This window comes from Thamnophis elegans, chromosome 4, assembly GCF_009769535.1.
Source record: "Thamnophis elegans isolate rThaEle1 chromosome 4, rThaEle1.pri, whole genome shotgun sequence".
In the NCBI taxonomy this organism is placed as follows: Eukaryota; Metazoa; Chordata; class Lepidosauria; order Squamata; family Colubridae; genus Thamnophis; species Thamnophis elegans.
In genome coordinates this window covers 88,288,460-88,303,836 of record NC_045544.1, presented here as the reverse complement: position 1 = coordinate 88,303,836, position 15,377 = coordinate 88,288,460, and positions in this window count along the sequence as shown.

The following is a 15,377-nucleotide window of genomic DNA, read 5'->3' as shown; positions in this document are numbered from 1 at the left end:
GGTCACAACCTGAGCTTTTTTTTTTAAGAATATATTTCAAGTTTGTCAGATCAGTGTTAATGATTCTTTACTCAAGCCACACTAGCTGGAATAATTACAATCATCCATATGTTTTGCAATATATAATCAAGATCTCCCTTTGCTTTCTGTGCTTAAGAAACGGGTGGGGTGGGGTGTAGAGATCAGAATATTGGTTAAAGCACTTAAGGTGGTTATGTTTATGACTGTTTTTTTTTTAATCTTGTCTGCCAATTACACATTTATTATTCCTTACGTGGTGTTGTGCTTTTAATTCTTGTTAGTTTCTAACTGTTCTTAACATTAACCTGGGGGCAGGATGAGAAGCAAAGAATGGAAACTAATCAAAGAGAGATCCAATCTAGAATTAAGGAGAAATTACCTGACGGTTAAAATTACAGGTAGTCCACAATTTGCAACAGTTCATTTAGTGACTGTTCAAAGTTACAAAAGCAATGAAAATACTGACTTATGGCCATTTTTCACCCTTATGACCATTGAAGCATTTCCATGGTCATGTGATCAAAATTCAGATGCTTGGCACCAGATTTGAATTTATGATGCCTGCAGTGTCCCAGGGTCATATGAGCATCTTTTGCTACCTACTGACAAGCAAAATCAATGGGGAAGCCATGCTACTAACTGAATAAAAACTGTCTTGATTCATTTAATGACTGTGGCAAGAAAGGTCATAAAATAGGACAAAATTCAATAAATGCCTCACTTAGAAACATAAATTTTGAGCTCAGTCGGGGTTGTAAGTCAAGGACTACCTGTATTAATCAGAGAAACGATTTGCCTCTGGAAGCTGTGGCTATTACATCAGTGGAGATTTTAAAAGAAGAGATTGAACAATCATTTGTCTGAAAGGGTATAGGGCCATGATGGCGAACCTATGGCACATGTGCACAAAGTGGCATGCAGAGCCATGTCAGCTGGCACACGCAGCATTGCCCAATCCTCTTCCGGGTTTCTGGCACGCATGTGTGCAGAACGATCAGCTGTTTTTTGCATGTGCAGCAGTGTCAGAAACTGAAAGAGCTGGTCTTCCACTTTCCATTGTGAACATGCGCGCCACCCAGCTGATTGTCGCATGTGCATTGACATCAGTAACCAGTAGAGAAGCTGTGCAGTGCGCATGCGAATGCCAGGAACTGAACATTCATTTCCTGGCATGTGCATGCCCACTAGGCATCTTCTCTTCCGGGGCATATCCCTGATGCTCATGTGTCCTTCCTTTTCAGCACTTGGTGGTGAAAAGATTTGCCATCACTGGTGTAGGATCTCCTGCCTGAGCAGGGGGTTGGACTAGATGATCTCCAAGGTCCCTTCCAACTCTGTTATTTGGTCAAAACTTTCTGTTCTATTAAATGTGAGATGGGCAGTCAGATAAATTGAAATACATAAATACATATTATGGTTAATAATAAAATGGGACACACTTGAACGAAACCTATGCTGAAGAAATGATAAGAATGGATACCATGCTTCCCCCTCAAAACATTCAGAGGGTCTGAAGATCTGGCTGTTTCTCCAGCATTTGGGCCAGGAGTTAGACAAGCTTTTTTGTTGATTTTATTTTATGATTAGAATAAATTATTTATCTTGAGCATCTTTTTGCTATTGTTTGTAATTGTTGGATTTTAATCTTTGTACACCTCCCAGAATCACTGCTGTGACAGAGGTGGCCAAATAAATTATTTTTAACAATACAAACAAATAAAAAAAAAATATAACTAGTTTTTACAGTGAATGTATGAAACCTCTACAGAACGGGTATCAAACTCGCGGGCATCACATTGCCATCACGAGATGTTTCATCGTGTTTTTTCCCCATTCGCAGAGCTGTGGTGGGTGTGTCTTGTGTGTCACGCATCTGGCCCGTGGGCCACCAGTTCTGCAATCTACAGAAATAGGATTGGGTGGGTGGGTGGGTTGGGGTGGGTTGAAACTCCAGGGTTTTTTTTCTCTTGTTAAATGATTTATTATATGAAATGTTATTCTTGCATAATCTCTAAGCTATATAAAAGACTATGAGTATTTTTAGATTGCCAAACCAGGTGTTACCAAACCTTACATGCCTTAAGATTAGTTTCACAATTTGGGCACTCCCAGGTGTGTAAACCTTCACTCCTAGAATTCTCCAACCAACCTAGCGGCTACTGCTAAAGATTCTGGGTGTAAAAGTGAACACACCTGGAGGATTGCTGGAAGATTGGAAAAAGTGAGGCTAATATATACTTACTTACTACCTACTTTTGTCTCATTAGGAAGAATATGACAATAATATGAACTTTTTTTCCTATACTGCTTAGCTATACAGTGGCAGGAAACTATGATAATAAAATAAAATAAAATAAAATAAAAAGAGAGAAATAAAAATAGCTATGTATATTGTCTTCCTTCCATTAGTAATCTCCTTCCCTTATTTAACTAATTAAGTAAGAAAAATATGATGGTACATATTAGTCACTGGACTAAGTGCTAAACAGGGACTGCAGATCCTCTAAATGGAAGGTTTATTGTTTCTAACACACAGCATGCAAGATGGTGCAAGTTATTTTATTTCCACCATTGACTTAAGCACAATAAATCTCTACAAATCTCTGTTTCTCTTTAAAAAGCGCATCTGTTTCTCATGGAAGTGCTGTTTAAGGCACCAGGTGTTTTTTATGATTATACTTAAGAACTAAGCCACAATTTCTTATTGTAGTGCAGTTGTTCTATTTAGAAATGTAAAGTCCTTGTTTATTGTCATTCACTTGTGACTGTTTTGGGAAAAAACCCAATACATATCTACAAACAGAGCATCTTCACATTGAGCAAGATATATATGTTTTTGTTTCTTTTCTCAGTCCCCATAGGGAAGATTATGTTTTTAAAAGGTTAATGTAACCTAGACCAGATGAAATAAATTCATTTCCTATCAACCTTCAGGCTGTCAGCAGTTCTTGTTCTTGTTCTTCAACAAACCACATCTTCCATAATGGATGGCTATCATTATGTAATTGTATTATATCGTAAATGATATTTTTAATTTATGACAAAACTTTCCAGATGTACCAAAGTAGTTTGTCATTTGAAGAATTTTTAGTCCCCACCACTGAAAAACATGTATCAGAAAGTGATACCATGACTATAACATGGAGATGCATAATACTTAAATATAAAAAGTGGATGCTTAATTAAAATTGTGTCTGTGTGTCTGTGTCTGTCTGTGTATGTATATGTTTTTTTTCTTTTGTCAAAGCACTTAGTGTGCCCAAATATGGGAGGGATCATACTGCATATTTGGATACAAACAGAAAGAAAAAAAACCCGCTTAATTACTCCTCTGGCTCAGCTGATAAAGGAGGAGAGTTTGTGGCTTAGAGGTTAATACAGCTGCCTAATATGTAAAAACAGCCCAAATTCGAATTCCAGCAAGGTTATGGCTAGATAGATGAGAGCTAAATAGCTTGAAATAGATCTATACTAGTCTCCCTTCATTTATTTATCAGCAAAAATGTAACACAATATGTATATGTATCTCAATCTGGATTCCCTCCAAATATATTGGCCATGTTGGCTAGGAATGCTAATCCGTGCTATCCCAATGTACTGTATTTAGAAATAACCATACTCATGCTTCTTTGCCTTAGAATTTAATGTCTAAGTAATGCTTAATCACCGAGCAATATCTGATCTGTCCTGACAATAAGAAAACTTAGCAGCAGCTATCCTCCAGTGGTGGGTTTCAAAATTTTTTAGAACCACTTCTGTAGGTGTGGCCTGCTTTTTGGGAGTGGCTTGCTGACCATATGACTGGGTGGGAGTGGCTTGCCAGCCATTTGACTGGGTGGGCATGGCCAACTTGTAAAATGTGGTGAAACTCACTTAACAAAGCTCTTGCTTAGCAACCAAAATGTTGGCTCAGAACTCTGGCATTTGAAGCACGCAAGTCTTAAAGCTGTCAAGTTACAAGACCCTTGCACCCCTAACCCTTTAGAAAAAAACCCCAGGGGTGTTCAAACCCCAGGGGTGTTGACAGCTTTAAGACTTGTGGACTTCAACTCCCAGAATTCCTCCTCTTGCTCTTCATCTTGATGATGTCCGGACGGGCGGGGGGGAGGGAACTGGAACTGGTTCTAAACGGCACTGTAGATTTGTGGAACCTCTTCTATAGAAGAGGTTAGAATTGGCAGGAACGCACCCCTGCTATCCTCTCATATCAAAAGCGAGCCACCCAAATAAAAAATTCATTTAAATAATACAAACACTATAATATGTTATGAGTTCAGGAACAGGCATCTTTATGCTTTGATTTTTTTTCGTGAGGTTTTCATTCAGAAATGAGGGTGTCCAGCTTTTAAATTCAAATTTGTTTCAATGTGATAATACTTGGATTATGCCAGGACCAAAAGATTTTTAACTATATAATCAAATCAGTGAAAGCTACAATGTCTTCATTTATACAGTCTGTGGAGTTTAGTTTTAAACGGTGATGTACATGTAACCCATTTGTTTTCATTATTTTATTTATTTTAGCACTTGGGAAACCACTTGACTCCTGCTGACTCTGGGTGTCTTAGAGTTAAAAGCAAGAACAATAACACCACCCCAAAAAGGGAGGGAACATCTCCATAAAGGGCCTAAAGATAAATCTATTCAACAGGGGCTTTATCTTCTACCTGACCTAAGAACTGTTTCAATGAAATCAAGACCTACAGTGTATTATGCACACCAAGAAAAATGGTTTAACTCAATAACTTCGTTAATGTATTGTTTAAAAAAAAGTTTGCCTGTACCATCTTCTTGCTATCTCATAGGCTTATCAATCATGCTCAGAGAAAGAAGTATGAATACATCTCTAATTGCTATCCTGTTTTTTTGCCCTGGAAAGTATATTTTTGGTTCTTGAACATAGCTTGTAAAGAAGATGTAGTTGGTCTGGGCATTCATCCAAAAGGTTGGAATCCAGCCTCAGCTTGATTTAAGAACCATCATAAATTGTTTCACCTTCTGCTCCAACTGCAAACCACATGCCATCAGCGGAGTCTCTCCCTCTCTCAATCTCTCTCACATCCTTTGCAAATGTATTTTTCCCTAAAAGTGAAGACAGAATAAAACAGGCATATGTCAGATGTGGGTCATACCACATAATGAACATCTGCTGTAATCCCATAGTGAAGGGGGTTCCATGTAAAAAATATTTTAAATAGTTTTTTTCAAGTAAAACAATGGATATTAAATTAAATAGAAAGAAAGAAAAATAGCCCAAGCTATTATTCAGCAGAAATAATTCAATCTAAGATGTGGAACTGCCAACAATAGGAATTTATCAATATGGTTTACATGCATCCTAAATACCCCTTTTAGTGTAGCTATGCATGTTATGTAAATGGACATATTGGATTCATGTCTAAGACTAGAAACATGATAGAGTACAAGAAAAACAATTATGTATTGACACAAATGGTTTGTGTTCAAATAGTTTGCTTATATAGTTTCGGATTGTGAACAAATCTAAATATTGGACAACCTACCTAACTGAATCATGTCTGCAATCTATGGAGAAAAATGTGTCAATTAATAGAAGGAAGGCCCAGTCTACTGGGTCTAGGACAACTTGGCATGGCCAACTCAACATGGCCAAGTCACTGCAGGCCAACTCACCATGCAACAACTCACTGCAGAACAAGTTAGATTAAGATTGAAGAAGTGGTAGAATAGAATCATTAAATAAAGGATGCAAAAGGAGGGACAAAATGAAATGTGAATGACAAAAATTTAAAAATTATTTGAAATAATTAAATGGTTGAATTGTACCATAGCAAGTTACCATGGCCATGCTAAGTTGGCCATGGTAAGTTAGCTCTGGCAAGTTGTCCCTTTCCTTGTTCTATTATGGCATGAACCAATGCTGAGCTGGAGTCAATAGATTTTTCTTTTCCTGATTGGTTGGTACTTCCCAGTTTTTGGGTTCATGATTGTTTAGCAATGCAGTTAGATCTTAATTTATATTTGGCATTTTTATTATTATACATTATGGTTCTAATGTAAAATATGCAATTACATGTTTTTGCACTTTGTTTCAATGGGGGAGAGGAATTTAGCTCTTTCCTGACTTTTCTCATTGTCCACCAAACTTGTTTTTTCTCTTGCTCTTTTTTCCATTTTGCATCATTCTGAATTTTTTTGATCGGCTTTTTCCTTTTCCTTGCTATCTGTTCAGCAATACTGCTCTGTCTCCACATGCATTGGATCTTTATCAATTAAACAGAATGAGGAAGATTCTTGGTCATGTTCATGGGAAGGAGAGAAAATGATTGGCAAATATTAGTACATTTATAACTGTAAAGTATTTTATGCCTTCCATTCCTCCCCAGTCTCAGTGGTAAGAGCCTCTTCAAGTGACTAAGATGAACATTGCAATATAGAATTATTTCCAGGAATAAAAATAATAATTGGAAAAATAAGGCAATGCATGGTCAATATTCGAAAGACATAAATGGAAAAGCTGATAAAAAAACTGGCATGGCATTGGTTAAGATCAAGAGTGTTAAAGAAACTGAAAGCTTTATTTTTGCAGTTCAAAAGCAAGCTTTGCCAACAAATTGCATGAAGATGAAAATTCAGCATGTAACAAAAAACAGAAAATGTCACCTTTGGTGTAAAAGAGATGAAAAAATTGACTATTTGATCAATGACTATAGCTTACATCTAGCAACAATACATCACCATCAAACAACTGCCTTTTCCAGGTCCTTGGGAATGATTGAATATGTGGATAAAAATTCGAATCTAAACATTTGGCTGACTGTGCAAACAACAACAACAGCAATAATAATAATGTCTTAGACTATGAAAGGGGGGGGTCTTAGAAAGTATATTTCTAATTATGGAGTCTATTCATAAAATTAAAAAAGAACTAGAAGATGACATATACATGACAGGTCATCTAAGCAACCAAGGTGTATGACAAGTCCATCAACTCCCCACCCCCACCCCCATCTGGATCCTGAAATAATAGCCCAGTCAATAGTATTTATGGCATAACCTCAGTCCAGGTACTAAATTATGACTGAAGAATGGAACAGATGTGGCTAGAAACTGTGCTATATTGCTGAAAAATAATACTCCTAGTATCATTTTTAAAGTCTGCTGGGTGCAGATATTTGCTTCTGCTTAGTGTAAAAAGAAGAAGAAAGAAAGATGGAAAACCCTCAGTCACATGTAGATTAAGCATCTTTTCTATGCTAAACCTATGAAATTTTGAACTGACTCAATTTGAACATTTGATTGGTGTGTGTGCGCGCGAAATGTGTGTGTGTGTGTGTGTGTGTGTATATATATATATATATATATATATATATATATATATATATATATATATATATATATATATATATATATATATATATATATATATATATATATATAAATTCACATTGCCCCATCTAAAATTGGATAGAAATCCAAGTGAACCCTAACAGGGTAATAAATGAAAGTGATACCTACGTTTCCCGTGGAATCTTAATTGCTACCATTTAACTGGAGTCTGCCTCCAATGAAAGTCTAAAGCACATTTACAGAACCACTTATGTGCCAAAAAAACTAATTCTATTTTTTCCGTGTAAGACAGATGGTACTTTGTATTGACTCTCCATAGCAGATGTTACCCAGCAGGGAAATGAACATAACGCCCCATTCTACCCCTAATTATATTAGCCAAAAATAAGGAAATGAATGAGCAAGATGTTAAATATACTCTAAAATGAAAATGACATCCCTACCCCATGGTTTTGTACAGTAGTTCCTTGTTAAAGCAGTTGCCTCCTTTGCTTATTCAGGATTGTGAAATAGTGCCATCACTAAGTAGAGCATGGCATAATGTAACACCAACCTGAATAAAAGTCTTCATGAAAGAAAATTTTAACATGAAAAAAACAGGATATGAAATCAGCAGTCACTCAGGTTCTTATCTATGTCTGTAATTAATTAGTATAAGCTGAGTATTTACATATGCAATTCATGTCATAGAATTGTAGTTCTATGGAGTTTCAAGAATAAAAACAGTCATTTTCTACATTGAACTACATTACTGGAATGATAGATAGATAGATAGATAGATAGATAGATAGATAGATAGATAGGTAGGTAGGTAGGTAGGTAGGTAGGTAGGTAGGTAGGTAGGTAGGTAGGTAGGTAGGTAGATAGATAGATAGATAGATAGATAGATAGATAGATAGATAGATAGATAGATAGATAGATAGATAGATAGATAGATAGATAGATAGATAGATAGATAGATAGATCTCATGATGGAGAAACCGTTAATTGTTTCAGATAGGACTATAAAAGAAGGATAAAGATGCCTGAGTGGAATAATCATTGCTTCCCCACCCCCTAATTCAAGGCACATTCCCAAAATCCTTAGTCCAAAGAAGTTAAATATCTCATTAAATTAAAATCATATATCTATTCTTTGCCACGAAGCTGATCACTATTGTCCCTTTTGAATATAACCTCTTGAAAGTCCATTTTATATTGTTCTACCTACTGTGTGATTCCTTGAAAAGAACATTTGTATTTATTGATGTTATTTGAAACAAGAAATCCCAGCCTTCTTTTCTTGCATTTAAACATTAGAAAATCATAATAGACAAAGTGCCAAGTTCTTAAGTTTGCATGAATATGTATGCATTTATGTATATTAGCGTCTCTGTGTGTCTACATTTTACAGTGCATACATTTCACAGAAACTGTGATAATGCTAATGGACTACAAAATTTGTGGGATTTGCATATTGTCCAGTACGTAGCTAGTAACATTCAAGAGCTTTCTTGAAACATTTGCATATATTAAATGCATGTTCTGTTTTGCTTTCTTTCAAATTTGAAGCTCTCCAGGACACCAAAAAACCTTAGCTTGTTGGTATCATAAGCCAACTTTAAACTTCTTTTCTAAAGAAGCAACTTAATTTCATATTGGTTCTGAGTGCCAGCACAAATGAATTTGAATCCAATTTTACTCAGCTTCATGGTAGTTTTTATTTAATGAAGGACAAGTTGATCCAAAAAGCAAAAGGGAACAGCCAAAATTACATTCAATTGTTGACAAAATCCAGTCTACCAATTCCTTTTCAATAAAATCAGTTACAGCTCCCCAGCGATAGCTTTCTCAGAGGAGGGGATTAATCCATTGCTATATGACTGCTTTGGACATAGAAAAAAGAACATGCATTTGCATCAGACTGGTAGTATGACTCCTAACTATACAGTAAAAAAAAATTTTGAACAGTTTAATAGCATCATGAGGTCTGCTGTCATTTGAGATGAAATATTTCCTTTACTGATCCTGCTGGTAAGTTTAGAAAGAGATGAGTTTTCGCATGGTGACCAAAGTTTTGTCTCTCATATATGACCCTCCTTAGATTTATCTGAGTTGATCTTGTCTTATGTATCTACCAGTGAATGCTCTATTTCTGAAAAGCAATACTGTGTGTGGATATGTGTGTGTGTGTTAGCAATACTAAGCATGTATGTACATACACAATGAAGTTATTACATCAGTGGTAGGTTCCTACCGGTTCGGACCGGTTCAGCTGAGTAGGTAGTAACTCTACCTGCCACGCCCCAGAACCGGTTCTCTCAGCAGCGCCATAGGCACTGCCATCTTGGGTTTTTGTTTTTTTTTAGTTTTCAACATGCAGCGCACGCACGCAGCACATCCCTGAGCAAATTGGCAGTAGCAGCAGCTGGAAACACCTCCCCCACCTGTATTACATGTATAGTCCTCTGCTAACTGCTTTCATGAACACCTCATAGCCTCTCACCCACCCCAAATCTTACTGATTCTCTGTTTTAAAAAATCCACAAGGGAATGTGCCTGTTAACCTTTGTGCTTTGACTAATATAATGCAAAAATCTTGCCAAACAAAAATCCAGATTACCAGGTATCTTTAGCCTAATGCAGGGGTCCCCTAGGACTCAGCCCACTATCGGGCCTTGACCCTTTGGGAACTGGGCCACAGTAGTAGCAGGCAAGCAAGTACATGTGTGCAACCATCCCCACTCGGCACAAGCGGCAGGCGAGCATCCATGCCTGCTGCCCACGCAAATGAAGCTGCATCACATACCCAGTGTGTTTGCTCACCACATACCCAAAATCAACCCCCTCCCAGTCTGCACAGCCAAAAAGTTTGGGGAACTTTGGCTTAATTTAAATCCCACCTTAGGCATTCCAGCCAGCTAAATGACTTTGGGCCAGTCATTCTCTCAGCTCATATCACCTCACAGTTGTTGTGGGAAAAACAGAAGGAAGAAAGTGTGTTGTATATGTTTGCCATATTGAATTATTTATAAAAATAATAAAGGCTGGGTACAAATACCGGTAAATAAAAAACAAAAAATAATACATTGTAGATTTAATTTTCCTCAGAACCTCTCTCTCCTTTGCATCTCTTTCTCAAAGCATGTTCACAAACACACGCAGAAATGTAAGCAAGATACTGAATTGCTAGCACTAAAGCAGAGGCTAAAGTAAAGTTTAAATTAAATTAAATTACAATTTCCAGAATTATATATCTGAAGGGAGGAGAAATTGTTCAGTAAACATTCATTTGTTATTGACAATAATCCAAGATGTCTTGCAACACTAAATGTACTGGTATAAGACTAACCAAAATCTATTTTGCAATTATTACTCCTCTGTAAAAGAAGATTCTGTTTTTCTACCTCCTTATCAAGATATTTTAAAATGGCTTTAGATTTACTTTGAAAATTTTCACTGTATTTTATTGTGAAATATAAGAGGGTAGTAGTTTATATTTGATGCTTTCTCTTGTGTTTTTATTCAAAATATCCAAGAGATATCCAAGAGAAAAGATCCAAGAAGATGGCAGATCATTGGGAAGATTTTTTTACAATTGATATCTAAATCTCTCTCTCTCTCTCTCTCTCTCTCTCTCTCTCTCTCTCTCTCTCTCTCTCTCTATCTATCTATCTATCTATCTATCTATCTATCTATCTATCTATCATATGTATGTATGTATGTATGTATGTATGTATGTATGTATGTATGTATGTATCCATCCATCCATCCATCCATCCATCCATCCATCCATCCATCCATCCATCCATCCATCCATTTCCACTAATTTGTGGCTAAAAATGTAATCACTTTGCATTCCATCAATGAGAATATCACTAAAATTGTTTTCTTCATTAAGAAATGAATTTCTTGTTCATAAAATCAGAAAAGAGTAGATGACTAAAAATAGAGAATAAATGTTCAGCAGAACATTAATTAAAACACAACCACACACAGAATCCTGGCACAGCACCCTGTAAGAAAGAAAGTAGAAAAACTGGAACAGATTCAGAGAAGATTGCCCCACCCTGTACCACCCACACTGCAGTCTAAGTTCTGCTGGGGAAGGCTTTTTTATGGCCCTACCCATGAGAAAAGTTGCAGCTAGAGAAAGCATATGGCCATTGGCATTCCTTCTCCAGAATAACATCAGACATTAGAAAGTCTTTCCAAGGGATCATTGGATTATTAGAAAATGACATAAAACTCATGCTTATCCTGACATTCCCTGGAACTTAAGTGGAGGATGATGATGATGATGATGAAGATGAGGAGGAGGAGGAGGAGGAGGAGGAGGAGGAGAAGAAGAAGAAGAAGAAGAAGAAGAAGAAGAAGAAGAAGAAGAAGAAGAAGAAGAAGAAGAAGAAGAAGAAGAAGAAGAACTTTAATATTGACAATTTAGAAATTATTTTATTTGGATTTTATTTAGGCCTGGCTACAGCATGGAAACCGCTTTGTTCGCGCTGACCGATGATCTCTGGAGAGCCAGGGATGGAGGTTATGCCTCCGTCCTAGTGCTCCTTGACCTCTCAGCCGCCTTCAATACCATCGACCATGGTATCCTTCTGCGACGACTGCGGGAGGTGGGGGTGGGAGGCACTGTTCTACGGTGGTTCTCCTCTTACCTCTCAGACAGGTCGCAGTCGGTGTTGGTCGGAGGGCAGAGATCGACCCCTAGGCCCCTGAATTATGGGGTACCGCAGGGTTCGGTCCTGTCCCCCTCTCCTGTTTAATATCTACATGAAGCCGCTGGGTGAGATCATTTGACGGCACGGGATAAAATACCATCAGTATGTGGACAATACACAGTTGTATCTGTCCGCCCCGTGCCAACTCAGTGAAGCGGTTGATGTGATGTGCCAGTGCCTCGAGGCTGTTAGGGCCTGGATGGGGGTTAACAAGCTTGTACTCAATCCGGATAAGACCGAGTGGCCAAGTTTTCCATCTCTCAGGCTGGGGGGGTCAAACAGTACGCCCCTCAGCCAGGGTTCGCAATTTGGGAGTCCTCCTGGATCCACAGCTGACTTTCGAACACTATTTGTCGGCTGTGACCAGGGGGGCATTTGCCCAGGTTCGCCTGGTGCACCAGTTGCGTCCCTACCTGAACCGGGAGACCCTCACAACAGTCACTCATGCCCTTGTGTCCTCTAGACTGGACTACTGCAATGTGCTCTACATGGGGCAGCCCTTGAAGAGCATTCGGAGACTTCAGCTTGTCCAGAATGCAGCCGCGCGAGCGATCGTGGGTGCACCTCGGTTCACCCATGTAACACCTATCCTCCGCGAACTGCACTGGTTGCCTATTGGTCTTCGGATGTGCTTCAAGGCGCTAGTCGTCACTTATAAAGCCCTTCATGGTATTGGACCTGGGTACTTGAGAGACCGCCTGCGGCCAATTACCTCCAATAGACCAATCAGATCCCACAGATTAGGCCTCCTCCAAATTCCATCTGCCGGCCAATGCCGACTGGGGACTACCCGGAGGAGAGCTTTCTCTGTGGCTGCTCCAACCCTCTGGAACGAGCTCCCCATGGAGATTCGAACCCTCACCACCCTCCAGGCCTTCCGCAAAGCCCTTAAAACCTGGCTGTTCCGACAGGCCTGGGGCTAAAGAGCTGTTGCCCCCCGCCTCGAATGGTATGACTGCTGTGTTTTTTTTTTAAATTATGTATTGTTATGTTCCGTCTTTTTTATTTCTTGTCTGTACCCCCCCTCCCCTGATTTGAATTGTGAGCGCCCTGAGTCCCCTTGGTGAAAAGGGCGGCATATAAACGTAATCAAATCAAATCAAATCAAATCAAATTATTGGAAACCAGCCTAATTCTGTAAAGTGTTAGGTTGGAATATAAATCTAAACAAAGAAACACATAGAGATTATACTATGAATATCAGCACAAAACTAAAATAAAAACAATATTGCAAATATTCTGAATTCACTTAAACATGTGTTATAATTTGGGAGAGAAATGGGTATGCTAGCAGTCTGGAAGTTTATGTATAGTGGAAAACAATCCAACAGTGTTAAATAGAACTAGTACAGTAAGTTGACCTAGAGCTGTTTAAAATATAGCTATACATTAAGAAAAGGCAACATATGAAATCTGAAGTTAGATCTTTATTGATTAGCCTTCAGAGAGTCTAGGAAACAAAAGATTCTAATAGCTTTAAAAAAGGCTTGACACATTTATACAACTTTATTTTGGTGTCTTTTAATTTCACTGGTTTAGGAGTAGAATCATGAACATATGTTGGAAACGAAAAGAATATCCTTCATTTGATTCAAATGTCCCAAACAGTTGTGGATATAATGCATTCAGCATGACCATACACCAACACTATCAAACAAATCATGCAACCAGAGAACAGCCAGGAAGGCTTGGTTGGCCCCAGGATCAACATACTCTGTGCTATGAGACTAAGGAATAGGTTCAGGGTTGCAACTATGCTATTATTTTGAGAAATGCCTTTGGGTTTCTGCAATTTTGTCTTGGAGTTTATGGTCTTCATCATCTACATTGCCAAGTTCAAATTTTCCTTGGGCCTGAAGGCACATGTTTCCCCATGTGCAACTGAAATTACAATTTCTTATTGTACTTGTATTGTAAAAATATCTTCCTAAAACATTAGCGTTCTGCTTCCATTAATGATGAAAATGGCATATATTTAAGATGGGGCCAAGACAAGAATGTTTGAATGGAGAATGAAGCAAATGTTCCAAATATTTTTTTTTGTTTTGGTGTCTGTTCCAATGTTATACAATTTCACAGCTTTCATTTTCCATGCTTTACAAAAATATTAATGCATGAATTTATACATATCAGTTTAAGTCATAAAAGTTTAAATCTATGTTGACTATTTTCAGCCATATATTTTCTGGTCAAAAATGTACCAAGGGAATAAAATATTCCTTGAAATTTCTCCCACATAAACTTTTTAGAATTTAATTATTTCGATTATAGTTTATTAGCTGCAGCCTAGATAACTCTTGTAGTGCCTTCTTCAAACTGAATATTTTAAGTTGATACAGAATCATATAAATTGATAAAAGAATATAACTTCATGCAGATATATCTGATTCACTTTGTGATACCATCCTCTGTGAAGCATTCTTCTTCTCTGACTGGTTATGAATGCTACATTGGTAATATAATGAAATATCTTTGCTGATTGATAACTAAAGTAAAGAGATTTGACATGATCAGTTCAAAAGAAAGACAAGATGCATGCCCTTATTTTAAATGCGCAAACATGATTATTTCTGTTGAATACGCTAATAAAGGAGTATTACCAAGTAACGTAGGCTTCACTCAGGTCCGCCATTATGGCGGGAAAAATAGTTGACTCTTATTGGTTGAGCTGTCAGACAGGCAAGTTGCTGGGTTGTACTAATCTACTGGGAATAAAGAGTTGTTAGTTGAAGGCCAGTGTCTATCTCTTCCATTCGCACCTTATTCTACAGTTTCTGTCCTCCATCTTCTTCCTTCCTTCAAAAAAGCTCTTAATTAAGAGGGCTTTTATCATTTGAGAAATGTTTCATAAAAATAATTCTGCTAGTTTACTGTACTCAGTTCTGTTCACTAGACAGGAGCTTCTACAGGCACATCATATGGGAAAAAAATCTCATCCCACTGGGATTGGCCTGCGTCACCTATGCTGGCAGAGGAGGTCTGCTTCAGGTCCCATTGCCCAGGGTAATCCAGGAATTCCAGGAAAAGAGCTTTCTCAGCCATTGCACCTGCCCTTTGCAACATCTTTACCCCTGGGGTGAAGTCAGCTCCAATCCTCCTGAGCGTCCGCAAAAACTTATTGACCTGACTGCCAGTTGGCTGGAGGCTACAGTGGAGACACTTCACATTGGGGTTGTTGACAGATTCATCTATCCCGCCTCCCCCAGTTCTCATTCTACTCCCTTCCTCCTCATCTTTTAGTTAGGGCTACGTATTTGGATCTTTATAGTATCTCATTTATATCATCTATAAGTTTTGTATAGTTTTATCTTGTGGGCT